We start from the raw sequence: 15,125 nt of genomic DNA, 5'->3' as shown, positions 1-15,125 counted from the left end.
TGAGCGGCACATTTTTCCGTTCGGAAAAGTGACAGCTCCCTTTGATTTGTACGGCAGGCGTTACCGACGTTATGAAATCAGCTCTACTTCTCAGCTGCGTACAGCTCAAGTAATTTCGGTAGCGGAATCATTCCTTGACCGTTTCTTGTCCTATCTTTTTGCACAGTACTTATGATCAGCGTACCGGCCATAAGTTTGCATGAAATTATGCAAATTAAGCGTGTATTAATCGCCATATTGTTGTTTGGCCGCCACTTCAGCTGATACGGCCGGCGACGCAACAACTAACAAGCTTCGAATCGCGCAGCCTGCTCAGTTGTTGTTGTTATACATCTGTCCGGTCACGTGTTTGCGGTGACCTATTTGAGACGGAAACGATGTTTACCATCACAGTGTGCCATGGTTCCGGTACAGTACCGCACCACCGTCCACCATTCAGTGAACTGTGACGACCATAAAGAGATTGTCCCTTTTTTACGTGACAAAGTGGAGATTGTTTTACTCGACCAACCGAACACCGCGGTCGCTGCTAAGTAACCCAACGAGATCGGAATTGCGTGTAGGGAAATATCGAGCTTTATGTTGTGGAATGCGCGCGGTTGTTTACAAAACACCCAACTTGTTTCGAGTTGTCTTTTTTTTCTGCTCCGCGTAATAACACGCGGGTGTCTTGGGCAATCCGAGGGGGGACTTGAACAAAGTATGCCGTTGTTGTTGTTGTTGTTGTTTCCCAATTGGCTTGCTACGATTATTATTCGCTCTTGCGACCCCCCTCGCTTTGCAAGTTTGCATTTCGTCAGGTGCAACACTGACTCTGGCATGGTTCACGGGAAAATCACATGCATGTTTGTTTGCAACCACGAATGCTGCAATTCATCTAAAAACTATGGCGGCATGACTACATCCCCTACATTGGTCGATCAAGATAGTTAGACCAAGCTTTTGCATGCATTAATTGATCATTACACACCAAGTGGCCGAGAAAATGTTAAAATCGTATGATCAGGTTTGGATTTTTAGTAAATTTTCAATTAAACATTCCTTGGTGTTCAAATTAGGGACGTTGCGATATTGCAAAGTATCGATATTAGATCAAAAGTGTCAAGGTTCATATTTATGGTATAGCCCTTATTTGAGTCGGAAAAAATGCTAAAGTAGTTAAAAGAACATACTCTTTCGCATTATTAAATAAAAACAAAAGTTCAATTAAAATTTTAGGACCCAATTTGGTTCAATCGAACCACCTTTTGTCAAATAAGACCTTCGCCATCAGGAAAAGCCTACACGGAGAAGCCGTTCATCTCAATTTTGGGTTGTTTCAACGCGATTTCATAGTTTAGCCTAATAGAGCTCTGTCCCAATTTTAGTACCATACTCCTAAGTTTAGGCCAGAATTACATGTGTACTCAATTTTTAAATGCTTCGCGTTGGTTTACGGCCCAGAAAATGTTTTTTCCTGATTTTGTCACAGCAATTGGTTTAAACTCAAATTTTTGGTGTATTTCGTTTTCCGTGTCCCTCACGAAATGTCATTTAAGAACAACCCCAGTGTTAAAAAGTTGAGCCCCTGTGGTGTTTTTGTCGACTAAGTGAACGTCAACATGGTTTAAAATGTCAAAGTTAAATTTTGGACCCATTTTTAAAATCAAAGTTTAAATATGATGTAGCCATTAATTCTATTAGAAAAATATACTCAATTTTGGGTTAATTTCACGCAAAATTGGGTTCTTTCAACCCAATCATATAAAAGTTGCATTTACCCAAATATGGCTTATTGGGCCAAAGTAATCTCAATGGGTAGATGTAGCTGTCTCTACTTTTGACAACATCCGTGAAGGAGAAAGAGAATACCGAGAGATTTAGTAACTTTAAACACAAATTTCATCATAGAACAAATTGAAAGTGTGAAAATCAACTGATTTAAAACTTGTGGGGATAAAAAAAGCCTACTAGATTTAGAGTAAAATAACGTCACAGAAAGCGTAATATCACTTCTACAGGAGCCCCGCCAATTTATGCAACTTGTTAGTCAATCCTAGTTTCTTAATTGACATGTGGCAACGCGGAAAATTTGAAACAATCATCTCGGCATCCACCCGCTACAACTCGGAGCGCAAATATTTGCGCGAATACCAGAAACCAATCTTGACTCATTAATACAAACAAGCACTTTGTCAGTGCTGGAGCAAAAGAGCGGTTTGACGTAGTTCGTATATAAGTACCAACTGCTACATTACGACTGCTTGCCCGCCATTAAGCTCCGCGACGATACACGTTTCTCGCGTTCCCGTCCAGACCGTCGACCACGCTGCCAGACTCGTGCGGCAGTAATTTGAAATTTGAATTACAAATACATGTCGTTTAATTGATTTCCTTATTTCAGGCCCTGCCACAGGGGCCCCCTGCGAAGAACGCGGGTGGAATCTGCGAATGTTTTGAGGTGAATGGGAATTTGAATTTCGTTGACAGTTCTAATGCAATCTTATGTCGAATCCAAAAGTTTTTCTGATCTTGATATAAATAATCTTTGTCTTTATATTAGTGACTAAAAAGTAACAATTTATGTAGCTTACTTGGATGAACTTTTATGCATAACACAATTTTACTACAGTTCACCATGACATTTAAATTCATTCACAGCTCGTCCAAACGTAATTTTTAACGAGGGGCGATTAAAAAAAATCGAGCGCGTTTAAGACGTAATTGCAGGGCACCCGAAATTTTGAAAGTTTTGTTCCTAATTAAATTGTAAAGCGAAGTATGCACTTCAACAGAAAAGTAATCGCCTATTTCTATGCGTAGGAAATTGCTTGCAAGAAATGCTCAAGAAAAGCACTTTTCTTCGATTGCAGTACGCAGTTGAAAAGAAATGTCAATGGAGCTCACTGTAGAAAATTTCTTGACCATTTCTTGCACAGAAATTTTTACTTTTCTTGAGCTGAACAGCATACTTAGCTTAAACGTAGATTTTGAATATGGAAAAAATTGATTACCCATCAACAATCCAGTTAGAGTTTTCATCGGTTGCTATCGTTGCTATGCAATGCAAGATTCTGACATACTATGTTGTGATGTGATCAGAACCTTATTGCTGTCAACCGTTTTATTACGGTTCAAGCCCCAAAACGAAACATACGCAATTCGCACGCGAATCGGATATAGAAGCGCACAAAGTTTAACACTCCCCGCACCGGGTGTGATGTTTATACTTTCAGGTTCGTACAGCGGCGAGAATTGATCCGGCACCGTGCCGCCACGGAATACCAATGCGCGGTAAACAGCGACGCATTCCGTCACGATTGTTTTCCCTCTAGTCGACCACCCCGAGCACTTGAATCCACTGAACCGAAAATGACGCGCACGTGTTTCCGATCCGGGAAGAAGGGTGGAAGGACGGAATTGTTTGGAATGCTGAATGGTCAAGCAGTTTCACTAATTTTAGTACGCTCGAAACGTGCAGTACGTACCTGAAATGGGTGGTTGAAACGAATGAAAAACTCAAGTCACCTCGTGAATCGATTGAGGAAGGGTAAATTGAAGTCCGGAACGGCGCACATACCTGCAAAGAAACACAAGAACAAAGGGCAACCATTAGCGATGAAGTCGTCAGAGCCTGCTTTGTAATGATTTATTGGGTTTGTTACTATACGAACGGAGTACTAGATCGATAACAGTTGACAAATGAACTATTCAAACGATTTTCACAGCTCTACTTGCCTAACCTCCCAAGATGCGGCCATTTTTTCCACCCGACTAATCTCTCGCAAACATCAGCCGACGAAGACGTGACTTGACTGATTTTAGCACTTCTTCAAACACATGTGTGAATGTCGAAAATTCGCGCTAACCATCGAATGAAAAAAAAATCTCACATTCAGCGCAGATAGCGTACCCCTCGTTCGCCACTGAATCCCCCTCGCGATCGTTGGCTTTTGTTTTGAACGCGGAACAAATGAAAAAAAAAAGAAAAACCAAACCGCAAAATTTGCGCGTGTCAGGGGTTTATTATTATCGCCGTCATGGGGGCTATTTTTAGCAGGATTTGATGCATCCATCGTGGTACGAAAGTACGCATCAAAGAGTATTGGCGATTGTGGAAAAATGATATTGTCCAATCAAGGAGGAAATAATAGTAGTCATAGTAGTCGGGCGAATGGGTACCTCTTCTAGTACTACATTTGGTCCTTTGATACTACACTTGGTAACCAAGTTTGACAGATCGCAGTACACTTTTTACAGCATCATGGAGCCAAATTTCCTATTATATATCAAACTAGAACTAGAATCTTTGGAAGCTTCTGCTCAGAAGATTCGGGAGCTTCTTCTCAGGAGCCTAGGAAGCTTCTTCTCAGAAGCTTAGGAAACTTATTCTTGGAAGCTATGGTAGTTTCTTTACTGAAGTTTATGAAGCTGCTTCTCAGAAGCTTAGGAAGCATCTTCTCAGAAGCTTAGGAAGCTTCGTCTAAGAAGCTTAGGAAGCTTCGTCTCAGAAGCTTCTTCTGAAGAGCCTAGAAAGCTTCTTCTCAGGAGCCTAGGAAACTTCTTCTCAGAAGCTTAAAAAGCTTTTACTCAAGAGCTTAGGATGCTTCTTCTCAGAAGCCTAGGAAGCTTCTTTTAGAAGTTTTGGAAGCTTGTTCTCAGATGCTTGGGAAGCTTCGTCTCAGAAGCTTAGGAAGCTACTTCTCAGAAGCTTAGGAAACTTCTTCTCAGAAGCTTAGGAAGCTTATTCTCAGAAGCTTAGGAAGCTTCTTCTCAGAAGCTTAGGAAGCTTCTTCTCATAAAAAGCTTCTTCTCAGAAGCTTAGGAAGCTTCTTTTCATAAACTTAGGAAGGTTCTTCTAAAAAGCTTAGGAAGCTTCTTTTCAGGAGCTCAGGAAGCTTTTCCTCAGAAGCTTAGCAAGCTACTTCTCAGAAGCTCGAAATGCTTCTTCTCAGTCGCTTAGGAAGCTTCTTCTCACAAGCTTAGGAAGCTTCTTCTCACAAGCTTAGGAAGCTTCTTCTCAGAAGCTTAGGAAGCTTCTTCTCATAAGCTTAGAAAGCTTCTTCTCAGAAGCTTAGGAAGCTTCGTCTCAGAAGCTTAAGAAGCTTCTTCTGAGGAGCCTAGAAAACTTCTTCTCAGGAGCCTAGGAAACTTCTTCTCAGAAGCTTAAAAAGCTTTTACTCAAGAGCTTAGGAAGCTTCTTCTCAGAAGCCTAGGAAGCTTTTTTCAGAAGTTTTGGAAGTTTCTTATCAGAAGCTTGTTCTCAGATGTTTGGGAAGCTTCGTCTCAGAAGCTTAGGAAGCTACTTCTCAGAAGCTTAGGAAGCTTCTTCTCAGAAGCTTGAGAAGCTTCTTCTCGGAAGCTTGGGAAGCTTCTTCTCAGAATCTTGGGAAGCTTCTGCTCAGAAGCTTAAGAAGCTTCTTTTCAGAAGCTTGGGAAACTTTTTCTCAGAAGCTTGAGAAGCTTTTTCTCAGAAGCTTGGGAAGCTTCTTCTCAGAAGCTTGGGAAGCTTCTTCTCAGAAGCATAGGAAGCTTCTTCTCAGAAGCATAGGAAGATTCTTTTCAGAAACTTAGGAAGCCTTTTCTCAGAAGTTCAGGAAACTTCTTCTTAGAAGCTTAGGAAGAAAGTTTTCTATCAGACGCTTAGAAAGCTCAAAGCTGTTCTTCTAAACCTTTGGATCAACTTCAATTAAAACCAATTTGACTTCCCGGGACTCGTATCCGGGACATTATCCGTCAAACTAATGGCCCTCATTTAGCACCTCACCGTTCGCAAATCATCCTTCCTATAGTGAAACCGTTGCAGAAAATGTGAGAATCACGGATGTCACGCTTCCGAGCACCTGTCGGCCGGTTGAGGTATCACTGATGCGCAAATAGCCTCGACTAATTTCTATACTCTATAGACGACCCTGATTCAATTCGTCTCTCTATATTCCGGTACAGGTATGTATATGCGACAGCAACACCAATTGTTATGTGAGTGGAAAAAACCTTCGATCCGCAATTGGAATCGAATCGACACGATTCTGGGAAGGCTTGCGCACCGGACGGGTGTCATCGACGCCGAGCAGCCAGTAATTTGACGTGAATTGATGGAACCATCTTCGCTCAGGGAACCCCCCCATCAGTAGTGTGATGTGCGATAACTTGAGCGAGATTTTTCTGCTCCTCTGCTCCACTCCGGTATCGGGACGAAGGGAGTGGTGGTTAAGACAACACGTGTCTTAACCTTCCTGGAAATGTGTCGAAATTTGATTTTCAATAGATTCGTTTATCTCGGGTGCGTATTTTAGCCTTTCTTCGCAATTTTCTGCATTGTTTCTTGGGTTATTCCGGACAAGTCAAATCACAAGGCGTGACTTTGTGATTTTTCTTTCGTGAAAAGAAATAATAAAATTACATTTTATTAGTGAACAGTCTGTTTCCAGGTTTCTGACGAGAAACTTCCAAGCTTCTGACAAGAAGTTTCCAAGCTTCTGACGAGAAGTTTTCTAAGTTTCTGACGAGAAGCTTTCAAACTTTTGACGATAAGCTTCCAAGCTTCTAACGAGAAGCTTCCAAGCTTCTAACGAGAAGCTTCCAAGCTTCTAACGAGAAGCTTCCAAGCTTCTAACGAGAAGCTTCCAAGCTTCTGGCGAGAAGCTTCCAAGCTTTTGACGAGAAACTTCCAAGCTTTTTACGAGAAGCTTCTAAGCTTTAGACGAGAAACTTCCAAGCTTTTGACGAGAAACTACCAAGCTTTTGACGAGAAGCTTCCAAGCTTCTGACGAGAAGCTTCCATGCTTCTGACGAGAAGCTTCCAAGCTTCTGACGAGAAGCTTCCAAGCTTCTGACGAGAAGCTTCCAAGCTTCTGACGAGAAGCTTCCAAGCTTCTGACGAGAAGCTTCCAAGCTTCTGACGAGAAGCTTCCAAGCTTCTGACGAGAAGCTTCCAAGCTTCTGACGAGAAGCTTCCAAGCTTCTGACGAGAAGCTTCCAAGCTTCTGACGAGAAGCTTCCAAGCTTCTGACGAGAAGCTTCCAAGCTTCTGATGAGAAGCTCTCAAGCTTCTGACGAGAAGTTTTCTAAGTTTCTGACGAGAAGCTTCCAAGCTTCTGGCGAGAAGCTTCCAAGCATTTGACGAGAAACTTCCAAGCTTTTGACGATAAGCTTACAAGCTTCTAACGAGAAACTTCCAAGCTTCTAACGAGAAGCTTCCAAGCTTCTAACGAGAAGCTTCCAAGCTTCTGGCGAGAAGCTTCCAAGTTTTTGACGAGAAACTTCCAAGCTTTTGACGAGAAGCTTCCAAGCTTTTGACTAGAAGCTTCCAAGCTTTTGACGAGAAACTTCCAAGCTTTTGACGAGAAGCTTTCAAGCTTCTGACGAGAATCTTCAAAGCTTCTGACTTGAAGTTTCCAAGCTTCTGACGAGAAGCTTTCTAGCTTCTGACGAGAAGCTTCCAAGCTTCTGACGAGAAGCTTCCAAGCTTCTGACGAGAAGCTTCCAAGTTTCTGACAAGAAGCTTCCAAGCTTCTGACGAGAAGCTTCCAAGCTTCTGACGAGAAGCTTCCAAGCTTCTGACGAGAAGCTTCCAAGCTTCTGACGAGAAGCTTCCATGCTTCTGACGAGAAGCTTCCAAGCTTCTGACGAGAAGCTTCCATGCTTCTGACGAGAAGCTTCCAAGCTTCTGACGAGAAGCTTCCAAGCTTCTGACGAGAAGCTTCCAAGCTTCTGTCGAGAAGCTTCCAAGCTTCTGTCGAGAAGCTTCCAAGCTTCTGTCGAGAAGCTTCCAAGCTTCTGTCGAGAAGCTTCCAAGCTTCTGGCCAGAAGCTTCCAAGCTTTTGACGAGAAACTTCCAAGCTTCTGACGAAAAGCTTCCAAGCTTCTAACGAGAAGCTTCCAAGCTTCGACGAGAAACTTCCAAGCTTCGACGAGAAGCTATGAAGCTTCTGACGAGAAGTTTTCAGGCTTCAAACGAGAAGCTTGGAAGCCTCTGAGCCTTCTCAGTTTCTGGGAAGAAGTTTTCTCAGAATCTGGGATGAAGGTTTCTAAGCTCCTGGGAAAAACTTTCTAAGATTCTATGAAGAAGCTTTCTGTTCTGGAAGCAAAATATGACAACTTTTGGAAAAATTCAAAAATCTAATTCTTTCGGCTCAATAAACGAATCTTTCGACAAAATCAGCTTTTTGCTTTAAAAATCATTGAGTCTAATAGCTGTCGGCCATCTATCATCCTAATATCTCTTTCGGCCTTCTTGGTCATTACATTTCGGGTATCCTTGTGATCGCATCCAGACTTAGAAATGATACTCGGCTGAGGTCAACCATTAATTTTTGATTTTTGGCCTAACGACATTTAAGGGACCGTAAAACGGGGTAACTTTGATAGTTTTTTCGAAGAAAACTTGAATATTTTTGCATGCTGTTTCAAAGATTTACAATTTATATTTTTAAAACAAGTACTGGCATCCTAGCTATCGATTACAGTCGATAAATTGAAAAAAGATTTATTTTGAATGGATATATAATTTTTCATATAATCGAAAGTTGGTTTTCTGTTTTGGGGTAACTTTGATAATGGAGTATGATTCGAACAAAATTGAATGAATAACGAACATTTGTAGGGCATTGCATACCTCTAGGCGTTTAACGTTATATGGAAATTTCTGACAAATATTACAAAAATGGTCCCAGTTTGTGAAAATGCTTTCGCTAAGAGATTTGAGACCGTATTCCAGTTCTATGATAACTAGGCTGTCGAAAATAAGTGGCCAACTATTCAAAACTACATCAAATAGTGATCGTAGAACAGATTGTTTGTAAACGTTTCGAAAATGCTAAAATTGTGCAATTTTTTTAAATTTGTATAAAAAGCCTAAAATGTTCTTTGTTCAAATGAAAACCGCTCTTACATGAAGTGGCATACTAAAACTTTTTAGTTTTGCATTCGTTTTGCTTAACTGATTAACAGAAATTATGATATTTCGTTTAGTATGTGGTGGGTTACGCACTATCAAAGTTACCCGCATTATCAAAGTTACCCCGTTTTACGGGACTTAAAAACAATGAGGTGTAAGTGACAAAAAACATGTTTCAAGAAAATATCAGCTTAGAAAAGTAGGACAATATTCTACGAATTGCGTTATTTTTTTTCTATTAGACGAGAAAATCGCCGCTGGAAAGTTTGGAAACTGTAGAATTTTTAGTACACTTAACATAAAACCGACCAAAATGTCACCTACACCTCTTTGCGTTTGTACCCATCATTTTAAGAAATTTTAAACAATCCTCCCAATAAATCATCATCATCCCAATAAATCTTAAGGTCTAATCTAATGGAATTTTTTGACTCACAGAATTCTGTTTCATGCTCCTCTTAAAGACCATTCGGTCTAACGATCCTTTAGAACTAATCATTCAAAAGGAAGTAATGACGTAGTAGTCGGGCTCAAAATTAATATCATTTCTAGTACTGAATTTAGTCTCTCGATGTTCAAGTATGAGAAAACACAGTACACTTTTCTAAGTTTCCTAAATTTTGTTCAATTGACTTATCCAACGATGTACTAATTTCAATCAGTCCAAGTCCATAGACCGAGCGTGCCTCGCTTATGTGTCACAATGGTCTTATCCTGGAAGGGAGGCACAGATACTACACACGAAATATAGAATAACGTTTGTTTGAACTGCAAGATAACTCCAGCTTGCCAACAACAATCAAGACAGGCTTTGGGAAAATCGCTAGTTTGGTTTGTTGTGTACTTTCGATCTTTCCTGACAAACATGGAAAAAGGGCCACAGTTTTCTATGCACTAAATGTTCATTTTCATTGGAAAAAGTAAAACGATGCGTTTTTCAATGCTTTATATTCAATCAGATTGAAAGGTGCTCACGTGACATTTCTTGCATTATGTGCATGAATTGATTTTCATTCGATTTTTGTCATTTTTGTGAAATGCAAAAATGTGTTTTAATCAGTAACGCGCTTTTTCCGTGTTAGTCCAAAGTTTGAGATCTGGGCTCACAGTGACAGTTCGTGACAGCGGAATCCCGGCTCACTATGACTTACAGAAATTTTAAATGGTTTCTCCCTCCCTGTCCTAAAGCCCTGTCCCAATTTTAGTGCCAAACGTTTAAGTTTAGGCCAAAAACACATGTTTACTCAATTTTTTAATGATTTTCCTTTGTTCAAGTCCAAAAAACATATTTTTATGTTTCCTTAGATTTTGTCACACAATTTTGTCAAAACAGTGGGGTCAGAACACGTGGAATTTCCTATGGATTTTTTATTAATTTCCTCCAGGATTACCTTTGGAGCTTCCTTCGAAATTTCATTCGAAGTTTCTTCTGGAGGTTTGGAATTTACTTCGGAATTTCGTTTGGAATTTTCTACGGAAATTCATCATGAGAAATTTTCTTCTTTCGGATTTTTTTTTAATTTGATTTGCAGTTTCCTTCGGAATTTTCATAAGAGGTTCCCATGCATTTCGATATTCCAATAGCATATAATTGCATATAATTTTCCATGGAAAAATCCCTAGTGAAGATCCTGGAAAAAATGGATTCTAGGCATTCTAGACACTCCCGGGGGAAATGCTGGAAAGACTCCTGAAAGAGTTCCGGTGAAATATGTGGAGGAATCCCGGAGGATTTCCTGGAATAATATTCTGAGATTTTTGGAGCAATCCCTACAGTAATTTTCGGATTGATTTTCAGTTGAATTTATGGAAGACTTTCTAACAGAATCACTGCAAAAACTTTTATCGTTGGATGGAATTCTGGAGAAATTTGTAGGGTAATATCTGGACAATTTTCTAGAGGAATTTATGGTTTACGGATGAGTTCATGAAGGAATGCTAAGAGTTTTTAGAGTGATCTGTAGAGATATTTCTGAAATAATAACTCTCCGGAGAATTCCTGGAACAATTTCTTGATGAGTTCCTGGAACCATTACCTAAAGAACTGGAAAAATCATAGGCGTCCCGAAAAAAGACCTTGAAACTTCTCTAAATAATCTTGTTGAATAAATTTCTAACGAAAACTATAAAATGGCAGAAGCAATTTCCGAAATGTTTTAAGATTATTTTAAGTAATAAATTGCAATGCTGGTCTAAAAAAAACTAAGTATTCCCGGCAGAATGAGAAATATCGGGGATGATTCATACAGGATTTTTTTCGTAATCATTACGGAATCCCCGTGGTCAACAGACGTATTCATTGAGAATTTACTGGAAATTCACCAAAAAATTCTTATATGATTTTCCGAAATTATTGAAAAGCAATCGAAAAACAATTCCTGGATGAATAATTATCTTTCAATGGTACAATTGGGTCCTAAAATGTTTAATGATTTCTTGTTTTTATTTAATAATACGAAAGAGCATGTTTTTGCAACTGCTTTAGCAATTTTCCCAGCTCAAATAACAGCTAAAACACATTTAAACTTCAATTTTATAAATGGTTCCAAATATGAACCTTGACACTTTTTATCATGTTTGACGTTCACTTTGTCGACAAAAATACCACATGGGTTTTAGTTTTAACACAGGGGTTGTTCCTATCTGGAATTTCGAAAGGGACACGGAAATTTGAGTTTAAACCAAGGGGTGTAACAAAATCTGTAAAAATAAATTAAATTTTGGACGAAAAACATTAAAAAATTTAGTAAACATGTGTTTTGGCCAAAACTTTAGCGCTTGGGACTAAAATTGAGACAGGGCTTTAGATTTCATTAAGATTTGAACATGTTCCAATCCTCTGGATTTTTTAAATATTCGTATGGAAAACGAAAATGTTAGCAATAGAAAGTTGACAGTTTCACTCTTCCTATCCATTTCGCTTCAATCGAGTGCCCTGATATTCCCACCCAACGCAAAATGCATATAATATTAGAAATATAATCAAATAATACAATTCATCATAAAAAAATCTCACCGGGGTAGCACCATCAGCCGATCCAATTTCTCATCGGCCGAATCATGAAGCAGCGCGGAACCAAATTAAAGCGTGACAGAATACTCGAAACGTGACCGTCCGGCCGTCCGCGAGCACGGCTTGCTGCGATCCTCCACCATTTCTGCATCAACAAATAAAGTCAACTCTCCATTACTTAACATTCCTTATCTCGATATAGAGTTATAGAACCATGGTAAAAGTTGGTTTCCATGGCAAACATGTAAAAGCTGGTTTTCGTGACAAACTGGTTTTGTGTTCTGTAACTCGAAACCCCTTCAATATCGAATTATGGAGAGTTGACTGTTCACTGTGAATTGCCGGGAGCTTTGTAATTTTCTGCACCGAACCTTGGTACCTATTTTACCGAGATATAGACACTTCAATTTTTTACCCAAAATCTCGAAAATGTGCAGTTGTCATGCCTTTTTATCTCTGACTTTCGATTTATTTGCTGATTCTTGTGATTGGGACCTAAAAAAATTGACAAAATCTTGACTTTATTATATAACACGATAAAGCGTGTTCTTGCTACTACTTTGGCAAATTTTTCCGCTCAAAAAACGGCGGTATCATATTTGAACTTTAGTTTAAAAAATGGGTCCAAACTTGAACCTTGACACTTTTGATTATGTTTGTCATTCACTTAGTTGACAAGAACGCCACAGGGGTTCATCATTTTAACACTGGGGTTGTTCCTATATGACATTTCGGAAGGGACACGGAAAACAAAACATGCCCAAAATTTGAATTTAACCCAAGGGGTGTGTCAAAATCTCAGAAACTAAGCAAAAAAATGGTTTTTGTGCTCAAACGAACAAAAAATATTTAAAAATTGAGAAAGAAAAAACAAGAAATCTATAAGGTCATATATATGTACGTTACGTCATACATGAACGACACGAAAGCTAATAACATGAGATTCATGCATCGTGGACTAAAAAGCATCATGTCACGATCTGCACAAACCAACTCATCATTGTGAAATACGAGTAAATAGCTATAAATTTAAGGTAAAGGCGAAACAAACATCGAACACACCCATCGCACTTGTGGCGCTTGGTAGCAGATGGTGCTCTCGACAGAGTTTACGAATCAGAGACAGTAATTTTATTTTCGCGACTGTTATTGAGACGGACAGAGTAGGTACATTAACCGAAGGCATTCGAAAAATGCCAAACGAACAACGATACATATCTCACGCTGCTAACCATTTGACGAAGCAAATGGAACGAACCATTAGCGGAAGCGTTCTGGCTGTCGGAACAATATTACCTATAATCTCTTCCTACCGTATTTTTAGGTTGAACAGTCGACCCCGCAATTCGGTGAGTTTTGAGTGGTGTTGACATAGTTTCTTTTTAATTTTTTTCGTTCAAAATTGAGTCAATAATCTATGTTTTAACCAGTTTTGAGCTCAAGAACTATTGAAAAAATGAAGGGAAAATGAATCTAGACAACATAGCATTGACAAACGGCAAACAGTTCGTTCAGACAACCTAGTGTTCATCGTCGCACCATGGCTTTCTTTGCAATCCGTAAATAAACTGTACACGAGAAACCGAAACTACTCAAACTTATTGAAAAATGTGAGCTGTCAGCCGTCTTTCAATGGGCGAAATTTTATGTTTGCGATTTTTATTGATTTCTCTTAATTTAGAGGAGGAAAACATCTGAAAAATATACTGTATACTCCGAAAACATGAGGAAACAACATTTAATAACTTTTGGAAAAATTCAAAAGCCCATTTGCACTGATTTTGTCTTCTATAACTCGATAGTTCCTTCGAAATAGCAACTGATGGAGGCTAGAATCAACATACTCCGAATTTCTAGAACAATCATCCACAACAAGAGGCGTCTCCCTGACGGCGTGGTTCATCAGTTGGCCAAACAAAACCGAACTTTTTTTTATTACCCTAGGCACCACCACTATCACCAGATACTTCTATCCATCCATCACACTCTCTACTGAAAGCATGATTTAATTTCGAGCACGTGTATGGACCCAGACATTTTGCTGGTGAGAGAAGACGGCGCTCTTCGTTGAATCACGCAACAAGGTCACGTATCACGTGATACGAGGGGCAAAGACGGCACAAACAGGGAACAGACACGAACGCATCATCCTCATTTACGGTCTGATTCATATGTTCGGTTGTCGTCGTCGTCGTCGTCTTCGTCTAGGGCCGCTCGAGTGTGAAATGCTAGCCAAGCGCCGGCAAACCTTTCTTCGGATGAGCTGTGATTGGGTTCTACTGTGTAGTGACACGACCGAGAGTTGTATCACAGATGAACAGACGTCACACTCTCATTGTTGTTCGTCGAACACGTTTTTGACGGCCGATTCAAATATAGGCGGCCAATCCACCACCCGAGGCGCTCGTTTTGTTCGTGTTTGACATATGCACATCTGTCATATGTTGGTCATTAGGGCCCTAAAGCACTGTCCCAACTTCAGTACCAAACGCTTAAGTTTAGGCCAGAAACAAAAGTTTACTCAGTTTTAAATGTTTTTCATTGATTCAAGTCCAAAAAATTTTTTTTTTCTAGTTTTTGTGACTTTGTCGCACCCTTTGGTTTAAACTCAAATTTTGGTTGTATTTTGATTTCCGTGTTCCTTTTGAAATGTTAGATAGAAACAACCCCAGTGTTAGAAAGTCGAACCCCTGTGGCGTTTTTGTCGTCTTAGTAAACGGCAAACATGATCAAAAGTGTTACGTCTGTTTGTCCATGGCTGGATATTCACGAACTTGTATCGATTTTGATGACATCGCAAATGTACTGAGATGTGGCAGAATTTGGGCGTCATTCATAAATGAAGTAGCCCCGCAACGCTTTGGTCTTAGTAGGCGATACATTTCATTCCTTCCGTTAAATTTAAGTTACGTTTGATGTTTTATAATCTTAAATATACGTAGTTTATGGGTCCAAACCTGCACAATTTGGTACGGTTGGCGCCCAAGCAGGGCGCCCAGTTCAGGAGCGGAGAACGTGCTGTTCAGCGCCTTGCGCGGAACCGGTTGTGTCAGATTGATGATACACGGAAAAGTACCGTGCCGGCAGAGTTCTAAATATAGATCATTAATTGGTTTCACAAGCCATCCGGTTGCCGCGGTGCATGTATTTTTGTATTCGGACGACGACGACGACGACGGGGGGAACCACGTCAAGTCCGAGCGGTCAACGACAACGATTATAGTTGTGTATTTC

The 15,125-nt window shown here is 39.9% G+C and overlaps 1 protein-coding gene across 2 annotated transcripts in view; it reads right to left on the bottom strand.

Moving 5' to 3' along the window:
• Nucleotides 1-15,125, bottom strand: part of LOC5573469 (transcription factor cwo) — a 180,821-nt gene that overhangs the window by 65,380 nt on the left and 100,316 nt on the right. Inside the window, exon 1 of one of the 2 annotated variants that reach the window (XM_021837355.1) lies at nt 3,468-3,527. The exons of the other annotated variant lie outside the window; for it this stretch is intronic. The gene's annotated coding sequence lies outside the window, so the exon portion shown is untranslated. Of the gene's footprint in view, nt 1-3,467; nt 3,528-15,125 lie in introns of those variants that run through there. 2 annotated transcript variants of the gene reach the window in all.

Source organism: Aedes aegypti, chromosome 1, assembly GCF_002204515.2.
Source record: "Aedes aegypti strain LVP_AGWG chromosome 1, AaegL5.0 Primary Assembly, whole genome shotgun sequence".
Lineage (NCBI taxonomy): Eukaryota > Metazoa > Arthropoda > Insecta > Diptera > Culicidae > Aedes > Aedes aegypti.
The sequence above is the reverse complement of the archived record's forward strand: the minus strand, read 5'-3'. Positions and strand labels throughout refer to the sequence as shown.